We start from the raw sequence: 8972 nt of genomic DNA, 5'->3' as shown, positions 1-8972 counted from the left end.
AAGATTCATATACATTCTGTATACAAGAGACCCACCTTAGAAAAAAAGACACACAAACTGAAAGTAAAGGGTTGGAACAAGATATTTTATGCAAATAGAATGAAAAATAAAAGCTGGGATAGCAATACTTATATGAGACAAAACAGAATTTAAAACAAAGGTTACAATAAGAGACAAAGGACACTACATAATGATAAAAGGAAAAATCCAACAAGAGGATATAATCCTTGTAAAAAAGTATGTACCCACCATAGGAGCACCTAAATATATAAAGAAAATCTTGATGGACATAAAGGGTTGAGAGTAATAGAGTAATTGTAGGGAATTTTAACATGTCATTGACATTAATGGATCAATTTTCAAGACAAAAATTCAAGAAGCAAAAGTGGCTTTCAATTATACACTGGCCAGATAAGTTTAATTGATATTTTTAGAACAATTCACCTCAAAGCAACAGAATATACATTTTTTCAAGTGCACATGGAACATTTTAGGCTACAAAACAAGTCTCAATAAAGTTAAAAAGATTGAAATATATCACACATCTTTTCCAACCACAATGTTATGAATCTAGAAATCAATTACAAGAAAGAAAACTAAAAACCCAAACACTTGGTGGCTAAATAACATGTTATTAAACAACAAATTAGTTAATAATGAGGCTATTAATAATAAGGAAGAAGTCAAAAGATAACTTGAGAGAAATTAAAATAAATATACAACAATACAAAATCTGTGGGACAGCACAGAAACAGTCCTAGAAGAAAATTCATAGCAATACAGGCCTACCCCAAGGAAAAAGAAAAAGCTCAAATAAAGAATCTCACTATACACCTAAAGAAACTAGAGAAAGAAAAACAAAGCAAAAAATGAGCAGGAAACAAAAAGATCAGAAATAAACAATTATTTTAAAGACTCTTAAAGAGCAGACTGATAGCTGTCATGGGGCAGGCACTGGGTTTGGGGGGTAGAGGGATTGAGAAAACAAGAAAGGAGAGAGAGAGAGAGAGAGAGAGAGAGAGAGAGAGAGAGAGAAACTCATGGACATGGAAAACAGCATGTTGATCAGGGCCCCAGGGAATGGAGATGGAGAAGGGTATATGGAGGATAAGTGGTGACGGAAATAAATAAGTAAATAGATATTTTTAAAAATCAAGGAAACCAAAACCTGGTTCTTTGAAAAGATAAAGATAAACTAGTTTGATAAACCTTTAACTAGACTCATAAAAAAAAGAATAAAGAAAAGAAAGAGGAAGAGGGGACACAGCAATAAAATAAAAATGAAAGAGAAGTAACTTATACCACAGAAATACAAAGGACTGTAAGAAAATGTTATGAAAAACTATATACCAACAAATTAAACAATCTGGAAGAAATGGATAAGTTCCTAGAAACATAGTCTTCCAACTGAATCAAGAAGAAAAAAAAAACTGAACAGACCTATTACAACTAATGATATCTAAGCAGTAATCAAAGCACTTTAAACAAACCAAAGTCCTGGACTGAACGACTTCCCAGGTAATTTTTATCAAAAATTCAAAGAACTAGCACCTATCCTTCTTAAAATATTCAAAAAAAAATTTAAGAGGAGGGAAAATTTGCAAGTTCATTTTATGAAACCATCATTATCCTCACTCTAAAGCCAGAAAAAGACACTACAAATAAAGAAAATAAGTCAATATCCTTGATGAATAAAGATTCAAAAATTCTTAACAAAATATTAACAAACCAAATTCAGCATTATATTAAAAAGGTCATAAACCATGATCAATTGGGATTTATTCCTGGGATGCAAAGTTAGTACATTATCCTCAAATCAATCAATGACACACCACATTAAAAAAAAAAGAAAGAAAAGAAAGATAAAAACAATAGGATTATGTCAATAGATGCAGAAAAAAGTTTTGGACAAAATCCATTATCCATTTATGATAAAAACTCAGGAAAGTGGGAAGAGAGGAACATGGGAACATGCCTCAACATGAGGGCATATAAGGCAAACTCACAACTAACATTACTTTCAATGGACAAAGACTAAAAGCATTTTCTTTAAGATAAGAAACAAGGTAAGGATGTCCACTTTCACCAGTTTATTCAGCATAACACTGGAAGTCCTAGCCACAGCAATTAGACAAAAAGAGAAAATAAAAGGCATCCAAATTAGAAAGGAAGAAGTAAAACTGTCATTATCTGCAGATGACAAGATACTGTATATAGAGAACCCTAGAGATTACACACACACACACACACACACACACACACACACACTCTCTCTCTCTCTCTCTCTCTCACACAAACAACAAAACAAACATGAAAACTTGAACTGATAAAAAAAGTAAAGTTGCAGGATACAAAATAAATATTCAAAAATGATAGTTCACAATAATGAACTATCAAAAAGGGGAAAAGAACAAAAGAAAAAGAAAGAAAGAAAGAAAGAAAGAAAGAAAGAAAGAAAGAAAGAAAGAAAGAAAGAAAGAAAGAAAGAAAGAAAGAAATTCCATTTGCAATTGCATCAAGAGAGAAATGAAATAACTTGGAATAAGTTTAACCAAGGTGGTAAATTATAAGACACTCAAGAAAGAAACTGAAGAAGATACAAATAAAAAGAAGCATACACGGTGCTCACGGACAGGAATAATTAGCATTGCTAAAATGTCCATACTGCCCAGAACACTCTATAGATTCAATGCAATCCCTATCAAAATACCAATGGCATTTTTCACAGAATTAGAACAAATATTCCAAAATTTAATATGGAACCATAAAATACTCTGAATATCCACAATAATATTGAGCAAGTAAAACAAAGTGGGAGGTATTATGCTACCCAATATCAAACTATACTTGAAGGTTATGGTAATAAAAACAGCATGGTACTAGCATAAAATCATACATATAAATCAATGGAACCAAATAGAGAATCCAGATATAAACCCAAGCCCATGTGATCAATTAATATTTGGGAAAAGAGGCAAGAATATACAATGAGTTAAAGAAAATCTATTCAATAAATGATGTTGGGGAAATTGGACAGATACATGCAAAAAAACCCAAACAAACTAGAACACCTTCTTACACCATAAACAAGAATAAATTTAAAATGGATTAAAGACTTAAAGTTAGAATCAAAACCATTGAGCTCCTAGAAGAAAACATATCTGTGAAAATCTTGGACATTTCTTTTGGCAATATTTATCTGATATATCTCCTGGGTAAAGAAAACAAAAGAAAAAAAACAAATATAAATAGATATATCAAAATAAAAAGGTCTTTAAAAAATATTTTTATTGATTTCAGAGAGGAAGGGAGAGGGGGAGAGAGATAGGAACATCAATGATGAGAGAGAATCATTGATTGGCTGTTTCCTGCATGCCCCTTATTAGGGATCAAGCCAGCAACCTGGGCATGTGCCCTGACCGGGAATCAAACAGTGACCTCCTGGTTCATAGGTCGATGCTGAGCCATGACAGTCAGACAAACCAAAAAGTTTTTGCACAGATTGGAGGAGGCAAGCAGGAAGCAGGCAATTAATGTTCTGCTCTCACATCAATGTTTGTCTTTCTCTTTCCCTCTCACTTTCTCTTTCTCTAAAAATCAATAAAATATTTTTTAAAAAAGAACTTACACAATTCAACACCAAAAACAAGCAAAAAAACAATCCAATTTAAAAATGGGCAGAGGACCTGAATAAACATTTCCAAAGAGGACATACAAATGGGCTAAAGACAAGAAAAGATGCTCAACATCACTAATCATCAGAGAAATGAACATTAAAACCACAATTAAATACCACCTCACAATTGTCAGAATGGTTATCATGAATAAATCAACAAACAACAAGTGTTGGCAAGGATGTGGAGAAAAGAGAACATGTATGTACTGTTGACAGGAATGCAGATCAGTATAGCCACTATGGAAAACACTATGGAGCTTCCTCAAAAAATTAAAAATGGAACTGCCTATGGCCCAGTGTTTCCACATCTGGGTGTATATTTTCATTTTCATTCCAGCATTATTTACAATAACGAAGCTATGGAAAAAATACAAGTATCCATCAATAGATGAATGAAGAGTAATGCAGTGGTACATATATACAATAGAATATTACTTGGCCATAAAAATTAATTAAATCTTACCATTTTCAAAAGCATGAGTGGGCCTCGAGGGTATTTTGCTCAGTGAAATAAGCGGTCAGAGAAGGAAAAAACCAGATGACTTCACTTTTATGTGGAATCTAAAGAATAAAATAAAGGAACAAACAAAACAGAAACAAACTCATAGACACAGAGAACTGACTGATGGTTGCCAGAGGGGAGGCGTTTGGGGAGACCGGGTGAAAAGGTGAAGATATTAAGAAGTACAAATTGGTAGTTACAAAATAGTCACCAGAATGTAAAGTACAGCATAGGGAATTGGTCAATAGTATTGTAATAACTATGTGTGGTGCCAGGAGGACTAGAAATATGGAGGGGAACATAAAGTACGTGATTGTCTAACCACTATGCTGCACACCTGAAACCAATACAAAATAATACTGAATGGAAATTGCAATTGAAAAATAAAATGTAAAAGAAAAAATATCTCCAGACATTGCCAATGTCACTCAGGAGGCATTGAAAACCAATGACCTGTCCATGTGTTCCAAACAAATAATTGACACAGGTAACTTACTAAGCAGAGAACTACTTCTTGGGATGAGATATTTAAAATTCAAAATTTTAAGCATAGCAAATATGTTAGGCATTTTCCTGTCTTTCTACTCAGAGATACTTTATTTTACTTTATGATTTTTTTGTCCATTTATGATTTGCTAATGTTCATGTTAGCTACTCAATATTATTCTAATTTTCATAATATACATACACTGTACTATGACATTTTAGTAGGCTATTGATAGATTAACATCAGGAAGTTGACTCACCTTGGCATCTCAAACCCTTTATTAGCTTTGAGTTTTACAAAATAGTACGTACTATATGCTAATATGCTATTAAAATATTCAACTGTAAAAAATCTACATTCCTATGTTGACAATTACAGAGAATTTTTGCTGACTTTATCTGTTGAAAGACATTATTTAATAAAACCATGCTTCCATGATGAGTCCCCTTTGCCCTAACAGCTGCAGTTCTCATTATAGCTAGCATTCTTGTAGTAATAACTACTATTTACCCGCTATTTTCTATACTAAATGTCTTTTCTTGTTGCCTGAGTTATTAAAGCTCCAACCTAAGCCTGAATGTCAGGTTAATACACATTCAAGCTGAATTTATTGCTTAGATGCCACACCTTGACAATTAAACTAGAAAGAGTGACAGTAAATCAAACCACATGGACGGTTTCTAATGTAGTGTTGTCGGAGTATAGCATTATTATTAAGATTTCAATATTTCTTTGTTGCTTCCACTAACCAGTAAAAAAATAAATGATTTATAATGATATATTTCAAACTATCGATAAAATTTTAAAACAATATTTAGAGAAACTTTCAAGTGAAAAACATCTATATTTGGGTAAAATGTGCCTTTTGGATGACACTCTGGTCTATGTCTCCATTATTTTGTTACTCATGTTCCTCTGCTTCCTCACATGTCCCTTTGTCACCCACAAACTCTCTGCCCTGTTAATGGTGTTACGTTGTTCTCCCAATGTCAAGTGTTTGCACTTGTAGCTGTAACTGGGCTTGTGCTCATCTCCCCTGCTTCCAAGGCCTCGTTGTCTGTGTGTCTGCATTAGATTAGAGGTTCAACAATAGCATGCCCCAAGTCCCATTGGGTGCTTAATAGGTCATCTCACCTCATCACACCAGCTTGTAAGCTAGTTAGTGCCACCTTCAGTTTGCAGAAGAAGAAACTGAGGCTTAGAGCAAGCATATCAAACTCAAAGGCTAACACGGGCCAAATAAACAAGGTTTAAGTATATGTGGGCCACGAAAAAACAAAAACTTTAATTTTCATAGAAATGTAGGTTTATCTTGATAGAGACATGCTAAATACAAAGGGCTGAAATAAATGAGTATTCTTAACATGAAATAATAGGACATTTTAATAAAAGTTAGTATTTTTTCTTGAACATTAACTTACCAGACACCGAATAACTGCACAAAACAATAAGCATAACATAAGTAAAACTATTTTTCTTGTTCTCTAAAAGCGAATATTTTCTGTTGTGCACACCAAACAAATCAGTCCAAGACTAATGATGTGGCCATCGGCTGCTGAAATATTCGCTGCTAATATTAGTGGAGAGAAATGGTGCGCCTGCGCGAAAGGCACATAAGGGAAATGAATGCAACACGATTATAGTAATCAGTCATTAGCAAACGTTGTATTAATAATTATGTATAACAGGATATTGTGAAAATTAAGTTACAAAATTTTTATTAAAACGTTTCTTACATACCGTTATCTTGGCTGGGCCGCAAAAATATTCATTGTGGGCCGCATGCAGCCTGCGGGCCCAGAGTTTGACATGCTTGGCTTAAGAGTGTTTTGATTCACCTTCTCAGGGGCACAAAGCCATTTCCTTTGTGCCTTAAAGTTTGATTCACCATCTGAGAAATGCATCTCTGCTAAATTTGGCCACTAAAGGACCACTATTCCCCTTTGGAAGGCATTTTTTTAAAAAAATCTTTAAAAATATTGTGACTTAGATTTTATTTAGCCACAAAGGGGGAAATGGTGCTAATATCAGATCAGGTAAGAAGTACCCTATGGCTAGGAGAGGCAAGGGAAAATATTTTAAATCACAAATCACTAGTTTTGGGTTTTGATAAAATACATATTTATATGGCATTATGATAATGGCACTTTTACTCATAAAGACTGTTGCAATGTTTTTAAACAAAAGTTCACAAATGTACGATTAGAATGACATGTTATTATTTTTTTAATCTTTTAATTTTTTAATCCTTGATAGGCCAGATTGTCTATGAACTATAAATGAGGCATAGTTAATGATTTAGGGTTCATTTTCTTCTTAACCTGTTTTTCTTTAGAACTCAGGCTTTGGAGTTACATTATAAAGTGTGAAAAAATATAAGAAATGGAATTTTAAACCAGAAATGAAATAAGGTCTCTACCCAGAAGGTGGCTTGTCTAGGTTTATTATTCATATAGTAAAAAAAGCATTTTATTGAGAATGAAAAACAATCTGAGTTTTTAAGTCTTTTTCTTAGAAATGAATAAAATAATGATGCACCTCCAAAAGGACTATAGTGGAAATGTTCATCTTATACACTGGGAATTTAATGGAGTTAATGCAGTTGTTTGGGGGAATTTTTATGGACTATTTCTTATTAGAGTTACAAAAGTTTTGAAGTAATAGTACAAGGTATAGAATTAGGAGCCTTGTTCAATAAAAAATGATGTTTCTCTTTAGAAAACTGAAAGCCCAAAGCATATGGATAAAGAGAAAAAAAATTCTGTTATTCAAGACTAGAATAGCTCTCATGTCAATCCTGACTATTTGGTGAAAAATAATTTGAAGACATCCGATTGGGCTTTTGAATTTTTCATTGTCTATATATGTTAATGACCTTAAGCACACATTACTGAAATAGACACCAGAACATTCTTTAAGGATGTTAGTTATTATAAACTGATATAAGAAAAAATATGTTTATTTGGAAAACACAATTTCTCTAGTTTCTATAATTTCCAGATAAACTACCACAAGTTACAATCTTTCAGGGGGCCTTACAGAGAAATGCAAAATGGAAATAGCAAATTTCACTTTACAGAGTTAATATATAGATAATTCTGCAATGGCAATGAAAGCATCTTTTAAAAAATTCAATGAAATCCATTATGGAGAGGATTTTGAACATTAGTACAAAATATTAGCAAAAAAATCAGACTTCTGCACAATGACATGACTTTTTAAGTACTTGCCAAACTATTGACAGTTTTCTCTCAACCTACAAATAGTTTTTGTCTTATCAAAATAAAACCAAATACTGTAAAACTCTATTTCCCCAAAGTGCATTCAAAGAAATGCAGAACTGGGCATGGAGAAAGAAAATAACATGAAGTTAGGGAGCCTTAATCCAGAGTTAGAAAAACGCGTATGTGTTTGTGTGTGTGTATGTGTGTGTGTGTGTGTGTGTGTGTGTGTGTGTAAATAAGCGGATGTACCAAGCATTTTTAGAGCTATTGAAAAAAGAAGAGCTTATATTCCAATGTTGTAGAAATGTGAATAAGTTATAGGCAGACAAACAGTTAGATAAGGCTATACTTAAATACTGAAATTGAACTAATAATATGATAGTGAAACAGAATGATTTGCAGTTCAGATTAGAAGTCCTGCTATAATTTTTCTTATACCCTTCACTGTCTTCTTAGATATAAGCAATCACTAGTTTTCTGTCACTAATATATTAATTTGAATTTCTGAAATTTGATATGAATGCAATTATGTTGTATGTATTCTTTAGCAGAATAATTTTGATGTATGTTAGAATGGGATGTAAATAAAGTGGACATGGATCTGTGCATAGTGTCAACATAGATAGCAAAGAAGAAAATCTGATTGAGAACAAGACAAAGATATGGAGATAATACCTGGATAAAAATTTTTACCATTCTTTGTAAAAGAATGATTATAATTTAATATCAGGACAACTTTGTGTGTTATTTTTACAGTGTGTTTATAAATTTTCACAATCCTTTAGTTATATATTGGAATTTATAGCAGTCTTCCCTTATCTGTGATTTCACATTTCACGATTTCAGTTCCATGTGGCTTCAGTTATTCACTGCCAACTGCAGGGGGAAAGTATTAATGAAGATTTCTAGAAATAAACTATACAGAAGTTTTAAATTGCACACCATTCTGAGTAGTATAATAAAATCTTACAACATCCTGCTTCATTCCGCCCTGTATGTGAATCACCACTCATCCAGTTTCTCTATGCTTGTACATTCCCTGCCCATTAGTCACTTAAGTAGCAGTCTTCATTTTTAAATCTA

The sequence above is a fragment of the Myotis daubentonii genome, chromosome 2 (assembly GCF_963259705.1).
Source record: "Myotis daubentonii chromosome 2, mMyoDau2.1, whole genome shotgun sequence".
NCBI lineage: Eukaryota > Metazoa > Chordata > Mammalia > Chiroptera > Vespertilionidae > Myotis > Myotis daubentonii.
Note: the sequence above shows the minus strand (reverse complement) of the source record.